This window comes from Pinus tabuliformis, chromosome 1_1, assembly GCF_031772625.1.
Source record: "Pinus tabuliformis cultivar Carrire ecotype Pingquan chromosome 1_1, CPIR1, whole genome shotgun sequence".
In the NCBI taxonomy this organism is placed as follows: domain Eukaryota; kingdom Viridiplantae; phylum Streptophyta; class Pinopsida; order Pinales; family Pinaceae; genus Pinus; species Pinus tabuliformis.
In genome coordinates, this window is record NC_142297.1 from 991282475 (window position 1) to 991298031 (window position 15557).

Genomic DNA, 15557 nt, shown 5'->3' on the forward strand with positions numbered 1-15557 from the left:
TCAAATCACTTCTTATTTTGGTGAATGATGAATGAATAATTCCACGATAATTCTGGTGAATGATTGATTGATAATTAATCATTCGTTGGAATAATTTGAAATAAACCCCAAGATCAAACTTCCAATTACTATAACGCGCTTCGAATCCTTTGAAAAGGATTTAAAATGCCTTTAAGAAATACATTAAGAAAAAACAATAAATACATTCGGCAACAACCAGACATGAAAATCAATTTGGAAACCGAAATTTTCAGAGAAATGATTTACCCAAAAGCTCACTGCAACATAACATTTGGGCCTCCCCGGACTAATAATCCGACTTCGGATTATTCAGCCATGGGTAGCATCGAATAATGATAACTGGACTACATATTGTCGCGATCGCGAACACATTCCGGAGGCATTTGCTTGTTTCTGGGCGTCTCAGTGCAGTAATTGTAGTGGTGTAGTGCTTCCTCACCCATTTCAAGTACCGCCATTGGCGCCCACATCCAGTTCTCTGAACTCCTCCTGATCCCACCACCGCCGCCCCTACGTAGCGCACACCGATTGTGGAGCAGAAGCCTCACAGGCATCGACATGGAATTCCCTGTAGGAGGCGATGAACGGCGCCTTGGCCCAGTCGGTTTTCTCCAGACCCCCTCGGGTGGCCCAGTCATCAGCATTCCACAGGATCGAATAGATCTTCATCGGCTGGTTAAATGGGTACCTCACGCCCAGATCCTTGTTGTTCTTAAACACCCGGATTGGTACCTCATCTACCAAAAATCTGCGCCCCAAAAAAAAACATCGCACCAAACCATATTAAACCAAAAGAAGTTCATTGTAAAATTACATGCTACATTTGCATTTGGCTCTGGTTCGATAATAAATAATGGGCTCGGGAATGGGGGCTTACACAATTTGGTACATGTTCCAGAGCAACGCATAGGAATGGTAATCCTTGGTGGGGTCGAACCAGAGGTATATTCGAAGTTCTCTCCCACCCTTCCCGCCTGTAAATACATTAGTCTGAAGAATGTAGGGTTCCCGGGACTTGTTCCCCAAGAATTCAAAATCTATCTCATCGTGTTCTGCAGTCTCACACCAAAAGAAATATAGATACATAAACAGGTAGAAGCAGACTTAGACCCCCAAAAACCCCCAAGATTATTATGAATACTTACATAAAAGGCGGTGACAGTGCCAGCGGAATCGTCAGGAACTAGCTTTATCTGCATACTAAAATGCCCAAATAAATATGTCCCCTTAGACTCGAACCCGGCACCTGCCAACCCATATTTCATCCCACATTGTTATTCCCACAGCTCATAAAAGGATAAAACAACCCAAAAATATGCAGAAACAAATCCAATGTATAATAGCTTACCATACTGTTTGTTGAGGAGAAGCTCGGTCTTTCGACCGCCATGGAATTGTTTGATGTGATCTGAGCCCCAGCTGGCGACATAGTTGTTGTGAAAGGGCACACTCACTGGCTTCCTGGGAGTGGCAGCCATGGCAGTAGAATGGAGTAACAGAATGAGAAACAGAACAAGAAATTGTGTCCTTTTCATGGCTTCCAATGACCTTACTAGCACCCGAAAATGAAGCTGTGCAGAGGAAGACGAGCCAAAAATCCGCCTTCTAACCAAATAAAAAATTACAAATTCAAAATTCAAATTTGAATTCCTTTAGCACCTTTACTAAATTCAAAATAAAACGGAATTTGGAAAACGGTGGTAGACGAGGACGCCAACGGAGGTTGCAGGAGGAGAGAGGACAGGTCTGACAGTGGTCGCAGATACATTGAATACTGGAGCTTGCCAGAGGTAGCGTGATCCAGTTGCTGAAATATGCATGGATATGTATGGCTTTCATGCATATGTAACATGCCTCCGGATGCACGAATGTCCTATCACAAGTACTTAGTGCTCATTTATGTTTCTATAAGGTTGGAAATAGCGCTAACGCTAAAAACAAACCTCGTAGATCCGATCATGCCCGCTTCAATGCATACGACAGAGTGGGGACAGTGAAGGTTGAAAGACAAGATCTAAATATAACTAATCAATAAATATAAACTCTCGTACTAAATAAAATATTATTTTTATACTTGATACCCACCACGCCTTACGCAAAAAACAAACATCGTAGATCCGATCATGCCCGGTTCAATGCATACGACAGAGTGAGGACAGGTAAGGTTGAAACACAAGATCTAAACATAACTAACCAATAAATATAAACTCTCATACTAAATAAAATATTATTTTTATAAAAGCAAATATATCTATGTGAAATGTAATTAATTCATAGATTGAATTTAAGTAAGTTATGGATGCGGAGGCTAGGCTCTCATCGTGGCTAGGTTTTCGTTAGCTGTCGCTGCATTTTGCTACTCCAGATGACATCACAGCGACATAATGATATCCGATCCCTTATGAAATTCAACGGTCATGTTAGATTTGCAAAGGTAATCAAATGGAATTCAGCGTCGGCTAGCCAGAGCCTCCTGATTTTTCTGTTGCTATTTTCTCTACACTTCTCTCTGTCTCTAGTTTCTCTATTCTCCACAACCATACTATCCACGCAATCCTCAAATCCCCTTGGAATTCATGAATTTTTTTATAGTTTCAGCCGTTGCCCAATCTCAGTCTCTAGAACATCTTTAATTGCTCTGCGAAAGAAAAATTCCGTCCCAAATTCATGATGATGACATCTAGAAAGATCAGACTCACGCACTCACTCGTCGGCTCTCACCAACGTATGAAATGGCGTAGATATGTCCTTCCTACTCGTGGGATTTTTTTGTTGGTTTTGTAGATAAACCAGTCTAATTGATGGTGTAGCATAGTTTGTTTTTGGACCTAAAACCTCACAAATTTTAAATAAACTACAACTATACATCCGTTAATGTAAAACTCCGAGTATAAAAAATCAATTGAGAAGCAGAAACTTTTACAATTGGGAGATCTTAGCACAAGATACACTATAGCCCCATAAAACTCTACTTTAATCGTGATGTAATCTATAATAAATTATTCAATTAATATTAAATATATAAATAAACGATTTTCTATTTTATTCTCTTTTATCTTTTATATATATATATATATATTATAATCAACTTGAATTTGAGCTCATAAAATTTCTTTGTAATCTCACTCAAAACTTACAAAACAATAAAAACACAGATAAATTTACATAAAAAAATAAGTCATACATATTAAACACTTAGTATATCTCTCCTTCATAAATATTAATCTTTTAATATCTCTCCTTCATAAATATTAATCTTTTAAAACATCATTATATTAAAATTTGAAAAAATAATTAAAAATATTAATTACATCATTAATATTTACAAACATAAATTTACATATCTCTCACATGGCCTAGATATCTATAAATTTACATATCTCTCACATGGCCTAGATATCTATAAATTTAAATATCTCTCACATGGCCTAGATATCTATAATGAGGGTAATGGTTACCATGATATATTTTGTTTTGGTTATGTTACCTAATACAATTAATGTTTATTAAAAATATTTTAAACTAGAAATTAAAAATAATATTCTAATTTTTTTCTAATATTTATAGTTGATTTTAATAAATTATGTATAGTAGAAGCCCAAGGGTTAGCTCAATCAGTTAAATCAGTGTTTGAATCAGTACATATCAGTACATAGGCCGAGGAGATGTGATCCCCTTCCGGGTGTACCAATGACCAAGGGTCAAATTACTGTGAACATAGCCACTACCCAATGAACAAGGGTCACCAGTTAAATCAGTGTTTGAATCAGTACATATTAGTACATAGGCCAAGGAGATGTGATCCCCTTCCGGGTGTACCAATGACCAAGGGTCAAATTACTGTGAACGTAGCCACTACCCAATAACCAAGGGTCACTTTCGACCACAAGAGGAAAAAAATAAATAGATAAAAGTAAAAATAAAAATTATATATATATAAGAGATATCCCTTTTTCTGCCTCAAATAATTATGGATACCACGGGCTCTCCATGGAACGCTGAAAAATTAGGGATTCAAAGGCCCTCCCCAAGATTTATGATCGGAAATCTTTTGGATATTGCGAGCATGATATATAAATAAATAAAAGTAAAAATAAAAATTATATATATATAAGAGATATCCCTTTTTCTGCCTCAAATAATTATGGATACCACGGGCTCTCCATGGAACGCTGAAAAATTAGGGATTCAAAGGCCCTCCCCAAGATTTATGATCGGAAACCTTTTGGATATTGCGAGCATGATATAGAAAGAGCTGCGCACGGACATGGCCTTTGTAAATCACGATTTCGGAAAGAGAGCTTTCCCTTATATGGTTGACTGGTTCAAGAGATATGGTTGACTGGTCCTAGAGATGGTACTATCACAACTAATTTTTATGGCATATGCTGGTCATCGATTGTCTATTTATTTGTTTGTTGCAGTTATAGATTTGAAATTCAATTATTTTTTGCAGGTGAGAAGTTTGTGATTTGATTTGGTTACGAACTGAGAATAGTTTTGATCGATGCATAATTGATCCGACAGCTTCTATCTTCTAAGCACGTGAATGACTGTGGAAAGTCTCCTCTAGACCAGAAAATGTTGTCAATTGTGCTGGGAGAAGTGTGTTTGTTGTTAATGCGTGGTCTTATCCCTAGTTACCAGAAACGGGACGGGAGCTTTCGTTTCCAGAAAAAAAACGTACAGGAAACGGCACGGCACGAAAAACGGCGTTTTGTACGGCCGTTTTTGTTTCTCAGTCCAAGAAACTGTTTCTCCAGAAACGAATACAGTTTTCTGAGAAACCCTGTTCTTGTTTTTTGCGATGTACCGAGGTCGGTTTTCGAAGGCAGTTGCATGGTTTTCTATTAGAAGTAGAACAGGGCACTTCCAATTTTGGCCGTCTTATTTTAGAAATCGCGAGTCATATTATATAACAATCCAGTTTAGTGGGCTCAGTAATTTAGAAATTGAGAGTCATATTATATAACAATCCAGTTTAGTGGGGGTCAGTGTTTAAATGTTTGAAAATCCGCTATATATGTGTCAGTGATTGGCCGAAGGTATGTGGCGGTAATCTTGATGAGACTCTGAGCTCGATTTGGGGAAGAAGACTTCAGTTTTGCTGGAGAGGGAATGCTTTATATTGCTTAGGTGTATATGGCAAAGGTCAACCATATATCGATGATTTTTTATTTTTTATTATTATTTTTTTTTCAATTCTTGCGTTATTCTATTTAAAAATGCATTTAGTATATGGTTTCATTGTATTTAATTTTATATAAAATTATAAATTTAAATTTGAATGTCGAGTGTTATATTATATATAATTTTATAAACAAGTGGTTAAATATAAATAATAATGTTATAAACTTCATTCACAATCAAAAAAATCTTATATATCAATTTAGGATCTAGTTCAATTATACTTTTAAAATATTTTATTATTATTATTATAAAGATTAATTTACTATTATAATAGATTAATAATAAAATATTAAATTTAATCTCTAGTTCAATTATATTTTTAAAATATATTATTTTTATTTTTATAACAATTAATTTACTATTATAATGGATTAATAATAAAATTTTGAAAGTTTACTAATAACTTTGTTTAGATTTTCTCTCTAAACACTAGTTGTAGCAGTGGAGAAAGTGACACTCCTTTTTATACTAAGTTTTTTATACTAAGTTTGTTGCAGGTGCCAATTGTTCCCAACAATCCTCTACTTCTAACTCTATTCCCAATGGAGATCTGCTCAATCTCCACAATCTTGTTACCAAACCATGGAAACAAAAACCCATTAAATGCCTTCTAAATGCTACAATAGACCCCAAATTTGAAGTCCACTCAAGTCACATTAGAGAGTATATACAATATATCGAGAAGTTTCTAGGGATTTGGCCTTAAAAAAAATCGCACTATCAGTAGGTCCAAATCAAGTGGAAATGCAAAGGCAAAATCAAGCTTGAATTCATTACCATGGGTTTCTTCACCATTGTATTTTCCATCCTAGAGGATCAAACATGGATATTCTATAATGGCCCATGTGATCAACTGTAGCTTTGTTTCTCACTATGAGTATTCAAGAATGGTCCATGTAAGAAATTGAAGCTTATGAGCAACTGATTATGAACCATAGTATTAGGGAATGTTAATGATGAATGTATTTTTTATATTTTTCATATTTTTTTGTTTTTCTCTCTCCTCGTTTCTTGAATGCGAAACCTCCAAAATTCGTTTCTCGTCCCGTTGTCGTTTCTCGTTCCGTTTCCTGTTTCCCGTTTCTGGTAACATAGGTCTTATCAGCGTCGAAACATTGTGCCTGCCTTTAATATGGAGAATCTCAAGGTGAATATGAAAAGTAAAGAAAAATTAAGCATACTCATAGAAATAACTTTCAGGTTGTTTTGCACTTATTTTATTCGATGAATCTCAGCAATACCATAACATCGATGCCCTTATAACAATCTACAGGTTAATAATTTGAGTGAAGGTTTTTATATTTCTAAACCTCCACAGGAATTTATTGCGATCATGTCTAGATGTACTGAAGAATTGGTAGATGAATGGGGCGAGATTATAGCAAGTGCAAGAGGGGGCCCTTCTGAAATTGAGATCACCAAATATATGGACAAAATGACTGCCGAAGTTACAAGAGAGCCAAGTTTGGAATGAGCCATGGAAAACTGGGAAAATAATTACTGTTTGAAGATCCGATCATACAAATTATCGTCGAGCAGGTTGATTCAAGCTAAAATATTGCTTGCTTAATTTACATGGCAGAGAGAAGATGTTGCTGTAATCCACAACACAACTACAAGATTGATGCTCATTCATTAAACGGTCAACATCCCGGAGAGGTAGAATGCAGGGAGTTCCGAGAATCCATTCTAGGAGTTATGCCACATCGTTGGGATAGAAGGGAGGATACTCTACTTGAGCTGGCACATTTCAGAAAGCAAAAAAAGGAAATCCCTGAAGAAGATGCCTGGAAAGAGATCATCATCTACAATTCACAAACCAGAGGACAAACATGTTTTTGGGAAGGATACAATGAAAAAAATTACCAGTGCTATTGATAAGGTAGCAGAGAACAAAGAAGAAGATTAGTCTTTATGTACCCATAATAACAAATTATACTCAGCTCTGGTGGATTCCTAATGTAATTGTAGCACATCAAAAGGAGGGAATAGAAGCTATTCATCTAGCCTCTCGGTGGTTAGTTTGTAAGCTTCATCTGCAAGAGGGTGGCCTGCATGCTGATATAAATGGAGATGGAGTGCTAGAACATGTTCAGGCTATTGGAGGAAGTGGTACTGAAAAAACTGTAGCAATTGGAACAATGGAAGTACTGAAACCTTGTTGGGTTGTAGCTACTTCTGGAGTTCCAGTGCAAGAGCAAATTTTTAATGCTTATATATGCAGGAATAACCCATTTGGTCTATCGCATGGCCCATTTGGTGTATCATGAGCTTTTGGTTGCACTTTTGATGCTAATGTTAGAAATCTGCAGTTTCTAAATCTTAATGTGACCCGATTAAAGCATTAAAGCGTTAAAAGCATTAAAGCATTAAAGCATTAAAGCATTAGATCTTAAGCGTTGAATTGGTATATGATGGACGTACCAGATTAGAGTTAAATAATATATAAAGGATTGGGTCCTCTCTCTCCCACACACAAGAGTTGTATTCTTCTCCATCAAGAAACACATAAAGGAAGTGAGGGCAAGAGGAGAGAAACCGAATTCTGAGAAGAACACAGAAGACAGAAGACAGAAGATGGCAGCCATTACTTCTTCCGCTGTTAATCAAGGTATGTCATCTTAAACAAAGATCATATTAAGTTTGTCAGTGAAATATTTGGTATTGATAATCTTTGGGCTGTAAGTTAAGATTTTTACATTTGGTATCAGAGCCAAAATCAATAACTGAATATTTCCTATGATTGCCCTTGCGAATGAATATAATGGAAATTTGATTAATCAAGAGATTTTGTAGCTGTGCATGTCGATGCCGAAGGGGATTCTGGACCTCTGTGTTTAATTTTACTTTTGGCAGAAGCGCGCAAACCGACATATTACTGTGCTTTTCCTTAAGATTTTTACTAGTTTAAACGCAATATCCCTAAGTTTCATCGTTTTATCTAGCGTTTTATATGCCCTGCGATCATCCATTAAGTTTTGGGAAATCCTGGAGGTTTAACATTCCCAAATATCATTTATGAAAATGGCAATGACGAGTCCATCCTCCCTTGGAAAGATCGATTTCCTTGCTGGTGGGTACTGTGACAACATGAAACCGTTGATCTGAAGAATAGCCTCAAACTGAAGGATCGAATCCCCACACTGGCTATTCGACTTGAGAAGAAAAATAGTAGTCGGCCCTTTTGAATACGTCCTTCTGCAGCCACCGGCTTTTAATTCTGAAAAATATGCTCGGCCTCTGTACTAAGAATCAAATCCGACCCCTCCTGTTTTGACAGCTCCTGAGAATGATAGGTGTGCTCACGAGAAACTCAGGCTACCACTGAATCATACATTCTGTGCCTGGGCATATAGTTTGGAGTGACATCTTTCCTTATTGGATTAATTCTGTTTTGAATGCGTCATATTGTATGATATTTAAAAGTTAATATCAGTATTTGTATAACCCAAGACTGAATTCTTAGAACGTTTTTTTGGATTTTAGGGCAAGATTTATGCACTTTTGGCATTGTTTGAAATTTGGGCTTCTCTGGAGAATAACTATGAATCCCCTCAATATCGAAATGTATACTATAATCACATAAGGGTATTGACTGTATTGAATTTTATGCCCACCCAAACAATAATACGAAAGCTAAAATAATGCGATATGGGGCCGATATGGTGAATAAATTCATCGTGACCATCGTTATTACTTGCCGTCCTGTCTCAACCACCGTATTGTGATTTTTCATCATTTTGTATTTGCTGTAATGAAATCTGCGAAACTCTAAGTTGTTCCGTGGTGGTTGAGTGGTAAAAATCAAGGTTTTGGTTGCTGCTAGCTTGAGGCGTAAGATTTTGGCCCATAGTGGAATCAATAACAGCATATAAATATCTTGATATAATCCATTATATATTTTGTACAAGAACATGCTCTATAGAATAATGTGTTGGAAATTTATTTTTTTTCACAGAGTAATTGCGTTGATAATAGAAGTTATTGACGTTTGATTGTTTTGCCATATAATGATGGATCCATATAATGATGGATCTCTATAGTAATTGTTCTGTGACTGATTGCTTCGCATCAAGTATGTGTTATAAATCATTTATGCACATGAGATTTATGATTTTGTTAATCACCAAAGTGGTCAAAATCAGAATAATCATTTAGTGCATAAGTGACATAATGATTATTGATAGAAATTGCCAGTTATAAAAATACCAATTAAAACTGGCGTCACTAATGATAGAACCTGAGAACTTACCCAATGGAAAGTCTTGTTCTATAACTAGTTGACATGATGAGGTTTAATAGATATTTTGATTAAATAAATATTGATCATCCAAAGATGTCAGTTCTATTTGATTGAATATATTTATTACCTGCTTATGTTTTGGTATTTAATTATGTTAAGTATAAGATAGTATCTACCCAAAGGAGTGCTATATTATACTATTATGTCTACATCTGAATCGCGTTAGTTATGAGCTTATAGTGATTTCATTTTTAATTTGTAGGAGTTACCATGAATACACATGCTTCATCTGTTACATTGTTCACTGGTGTTAATTTTTCTGAATGGAAAGAACAAGTCAATTTCCATTTAGGTATTCAGGATCTTGACTTGGCACTCCTTGTGGATAAGCCTGCTGCTCTTACAAGAGATAGTATTGAGGCAGAAAAATCACACCATAAAGCATGGGAACGCAGTAACAGATTGAGCCTTATGTTTATTAAGATGACTGTTGCTAACAACATCAAGTCAACAATTCCACAAACAGAAAGTGCTAAGGAATATATGCAGTCTGTGGAAGAGCGTTTTCGTTCAGCTGATAAGTCACTCGCTGGTACTCTTATGGTAGAACTCACGACCATGAAGTTTGATGGGTCGCGAACTATGCAAGAGCACATTATAGAGATGACTAATATTGCAGCAAGGTTAAACTCCCTGGGACTTACAGTAGAGGATTCTTTTCTTGTCCAGTTCATCCTGAACTCGCTACCTTCTGAATATGGACCTTTTCAGATTAACTATAACACTATAAAGGATAAGTGGAATGTTAATGAATTGGCCAGTAGACTTGTTCAGGAAGAAGGACGTTTGAAAAATCAAGTGAATCACTCAGTAAGTTTTGTGAGTAATAAAGCTGGTAAAGAAAAGAAAGGAAAATCAAGTCATTTCAAGAAGAAAAAGGCACCTGCTAAGAATGGGCAGGATGAGGAAAAGAAGGAACTAAAGGATGTTCAATGTCATTTCTGTAAAAAGAAAGGAAATTATCAAAGTGACTGTCCGAAAAGGAAAGCTTGGTTCGAAAAGAGAGGTGATTATCTATCTTTCGTATGTTTTGAATCAAATTTAGTTGAAGTTCCTATTAATACATGGTGGCTTGATACTGGTGCTACAACTCATGTTTCCAACAATGTGCAGGGATTTCTTACGATCCGAACCATAAATCCAAATGAAGATCGTTTTCTCTTTATGGGAAACGGAATGAAATCTTCAATTGAAGGCATTGGGACTTATTGTCTAATTCTAGAAAGTGGATATGTATTAAACTTATACAGTACCCTTTATGTACCTTCATTATCTAGAAACCTTATTTCCGCAAGTAAATTGGATATTTCTAGTTTTAGATATATGATTGGATCTGGTTGTTTTGATTTATATAAGAATACTGATAATGTTGGTTCTGGTATTCTAATTGATGGTTTATATAAATTGAAACTGAATGACACTTATGCGAATTCCTTGTTGAATGTAGTAAATAATGTTGGATGTAAACGTAGCATGTTGAATGAAAATTCTGCTTTCTTGTGGCATAAACGACTAGGTCATATATCCAAAGAAAGAATGATGAGATTAGTAAGTAATGAAATTTTGTCAAATTTGGACTTTAGTGATCTAGAATTATGTGTGGATTGTATTAAAGGTAAACAAACCAAACATAATAAGAAAGGAGCCACTAGAAGCAGCCAGCTTCTTGAACTAATACACACTGATATTTGCGGACCTATGGACACTCCAGCCTTTAATGGAGAAAAGTATTTCATCACTTTTATTGACGATTTTTCCCGTTATGGTTATGTCTATTTGCTTCATAAAAAAAAACTCAATCTGTGAATGTCCTTGAGATGTTTGTAAAGGAAGTTGAGAGGCAATTAGAAACTGGTAATGCAAGATTCATTGAGAATGGTGAAGTCAGTGGGAGTACTAGAAGAGAAATAGTAGAAATAAAGGAAACAAGGGTAAATGTTACATTGCCTAGAATAGTTCCTCCATCTACTATTACTCCAAATGTTGTTCCAGCTGTTGTAGAACAGCATGATGATAATGAACAACATATAAATGAAGAAGTACTTCCTGAAGGAAATGACTTACATAATGCTGATATGCATGAACCACAACAAGTAGCATTAAGAAGACCTCAAAGAAATCGTAGGTCAGCTATTTCTAATGATTATGTGGTTTATATGCAAGAATCAGATTATGATATTGGAATTGTTGATTACAAGGAGTTTCTGAATGGAGATCTTGATGAGGATGTTTATATGGATCAACCTGAGGGTTTTTCTGTAGAAGGTAAAGAACAATTGGTGTGTAAACTTAAGAAGTCAATATATGGGCTTAAACAAGCATCCCAGCAATGGTATATTAAGTCCAATACCATTATTACAGCTTTTGGTTTTAAGGAAAATACGGTTGATCACTGTATATACCAAAAGATCAGTGCAAGCAAGCTTATTTTTCTGGTCCTTTATGTTGATGACATCTTGCTTGCTGCAAATAATTTAAGTATATTGCATGAGACTAAGGAATTTCTCTCGACGAACTTTGAAATGAAAGATATGGGAGAGGCATCCTATGTGATTGGATATAGCGATTCAGATTTTGCTAGAAAATCGACTTTTGGTTACCTGTTTATGTTTGCTCAAGGTGCCATATCATGGAAAAGTGCGAAACAGACTATCGTTGCTTCATCCACTATGGAGGCAGAATTTGTGGCATGTTGTGAAGCCACAATTCATGTATTATGGTTGCGGAACTTTATTTCAGGACTTGCGGTTGTCGACACCATTAGCAAGCCGCTGAAAATTTATTGTGATAACTCTGCAGCAGTATTTTTCTCAAAGAACGACAAGTACTCTAAAGGTGCCAAACATATAGAACTGAAGTATCTTGTTGTGAAAGACGAGGTTCAGAAACAAAGAATGTCAATCATGCACATCAGGACAGAACTTATGATTACAGACCCTTTGACGAAAGGGTTACAACCAAGACAATTTAAGGAACATGTTCAAAGAATGGGTCTTGGTTGTATTAATAATAATTGATGTGTGACATTCTGAGCTCTTTTATGTGTTTCTGATATACAATCATGTGTTTCTTGTTTTAATGAAGTATTGCGTATTTTATGTAATTTTAAACAAGAAAGAGTCTTATAAAGATATTATGTTTAATCATTATGATATAAGACATTATGTGGACCATTATGCTGTTTTATATAAATTATGAGTATGAATTGATGGATTGCTGGTATTGTAGTATATGGAAGGGAATGCATTGAATTAATAGTGCACAACCGCCATAACTCTCAGCAATTTATCATAGTATGATGTTCAACACTTAATATTATGAATAATCGGGTCAAGTGGGAGAATGTTAGAAATCTGCAGTTTCTAAATCTTAATGTGACCCGATTAAAGCATTAAAGCGTTAAAAGCATTAAAGCATTAAAGCATTAGATCTTAAGCGTTGAATTGGTATATGATGGACGTACCAGATTAGAGTTAAATAATATATAAAGGATTGGGTCCTCTCTCTCCCACACACAAGAGTTGTATTCTTCTCCATCAAGAAACACATAAAGGAAGTGAGGGCAAGAGGAGAGAAACCGAATTCTGAGAAGAACACAGAAGACAGAAGACAGAAGATGGCAACCATTACTTCTTCCGCTGTTAATCAAGGTATGTCATCTTAAACAAGATCATATTAAGTTTGTCAGTGAAATATTTGGTATTGATAATCTTTGGGCTGTAAGTTAAGATTTTTTCGGCTGATCCTCTAGAGGTAGCAACGCCTATCTTGATTCCTAGGAATGATGGATACAAGCATCGGAAAGGAAGCCATGGTGATGTAATATTCCTCGCAAGACGAGGAAAGGTTACTTCTTATTTTCTAGGCATTCATGGAAAGGGTGCAATTTGAAGATGAAAACTACTAATTGGTGCTACCTGGTCAAATTTTCCTTCACCTGTGGGTATTGTTGAAGAAAAGGTTATCCCCACTTTAGAACCTTTGCCACTGCATGTTCATGGAACCCATAAAGCGATTCTGGTTGCAGGAGAACATGAGGCAGTTATTCTTTCCCTAGATGGTAGTCAGCTCACGTCAATCTTCTTGCCATCTCCACCTACCCACCCCATAATATATGGTGATTTTTCAAATGATGGCTTGAATGACCTAATTCTAGTAACTTCTGATGGAATTTATGGATTTGTGCAAGTGCCATAACCTCGTGCCCTCTTCTTCAGTTCCCTCGTTGGTTGTTTGATGGTTGTCATGGTTTTTATACTCATCTATCAACATTTTAACTCGACAAGCTCAAAACCGAGGCTGTTTGAAAGAAATAGCACTAACCCAAGGTAATATGTGTAGTGTCAGCATATTTGGATAAAGCATAATCTTCTTTTTCTTTGATAGAAAACAACAAACCCTTATTATGGTTACGCATGTAATATGTTGAGTGATACATGCATTTATGAGCAAGGATTATGGCCAAAAAAAATTTTTATGGTTGAAGTTCTGTGAGTTTTTAATATGTTGTAATTGTGTAGTAAGAGTTTCCAATTTCGATAAGTACAAAAGATATGAAGTGGCTTTTACGAAGTGAAAAAAAAACTGGTATGAATACACTTCTGGCGGTTGACATCGTCAGAGCAGTTCAATTAACGTTCATTTCCCATGGCATGAGCGTGCCAGAGTTCAAGGTTTACTTCGCTTATCTCCCATCAAATGATTTTAATATCGTTGCTTCCGATGTTCCCTCCACTCAAAGGTGGATATGGAGTAACATCAGCAGCGCCCCATGAAGATAAGCCTGTGGTGACTAGATCTTACTTCGCTTCTACAGTGGGGGATCATCCTATGGTTAGGTGGTTAACTTCGGGATCATTCTATAGTAGGTGGTTAATTTTTTTTTTTTATAATTTCATTATTTTTAAATTTAATTGGTTGTATTTCTCTAAAATGTTTTTATTACCGGTAAAATTACATTTGCGAGAGCATGAAGGTTGTTAAACTTTTGATAGAGCTCTATTAACTTCTCTATTTATATAGATTGGATATCGATTAAATATAACATATTTGAACAATTTGAACTTTTTTATTTTAGTAACTTGAACTCTTTTATAGAAGAGCTTTTATTTTAGCAACTTGAACTCTTTTAACTATAGCTCTATTAACTTCTCTATTTATATAGATTGGATATCGATTAAATATAACATATTTGAACTTTTAACTATAGGTCTATTAACTTCTCTATTTATATAGATCGGATATCGATTAAATATAACATATTTGAACTATTTGAACTCTTTTATTTTAACAATTTGAACTTTTTTGTTTTAGCAACTTGAACTCTTTTATAAAGAGGCTTAATTCCTGGTGTTATAAAAAACCAATTTCTTCATCCAACCAGTTCTCCAAAACTAAAATTTCTTTTTAAATAAAAGAATTTATATATTCAATTAAATTGCATAACATATCAAAGAAGAAGAGCTTCTTTCTTCAATATGCTACTCTTTCTTATCCTATTGTCTTACATATAACGTATTCTAACAAATTGAACTCTTTTATTTTAACAACTTGAACTCATTTATTTTAGCAAATTGAACTCTTTTATAGAATAGCCTTAGTGCCTGGTGTTATAAAAAACCAATTTCTTTATCCAACCAATTCTCCAAACTTAAAATTTCTTTTTAAATAAAATAATTTATATTCATAATTTAGATATTCAATTAAATCACATAACACATCAGAGAATAACTTCTTTCTTCTTGCTGATATTTCTTATACTATTGCTTTATGACATTTCCATTGCAACATGTGGTGCAATTTCTAGTTATTCCAATTTCATTGTCTTCTCACTTTAGTGATTTTAAAATGTTATACCATATTTGTGTGTTAAAATTTTTGGAGCTTATCAAGTTTCATTATAATAATAATTAAAAAAAAAATTGATGTTTATAATTGGGTTGTTACAGAAGTCATTCTGCCATGAATATCTGAATATCAGAAAATGAAGTGTCGTCCTTTTATTTAACCTCAAGGCATATGAGTCAAAATGAAGGACATGGAT

The 15557-nt window shown here is 35.1% G+C and overlaps 2 pseudogenes; one reads left to right on the forward strand and one right to left on the reverse strand.

Moving 5' to 3' along the window:
* Window positions 1-365: 365 nt before the first annotated feature.
* On the reverse strand, window positions 366-1559 carry LOC149217873 (putative xyloglucan endotransglucosylase/hydrolase protein B; annotated as a pseudogene).
* A 5227-nt stretch (window positions 1560-6786) lies between these two features.
* On the forward strand, window positions 6787-14289 carry LOC149217874 (uncharacterized; annotated as a pseudogene).
* The last annotated feature ends 1268 nt before the right edge of the window (window positions 14290-15557 follow it).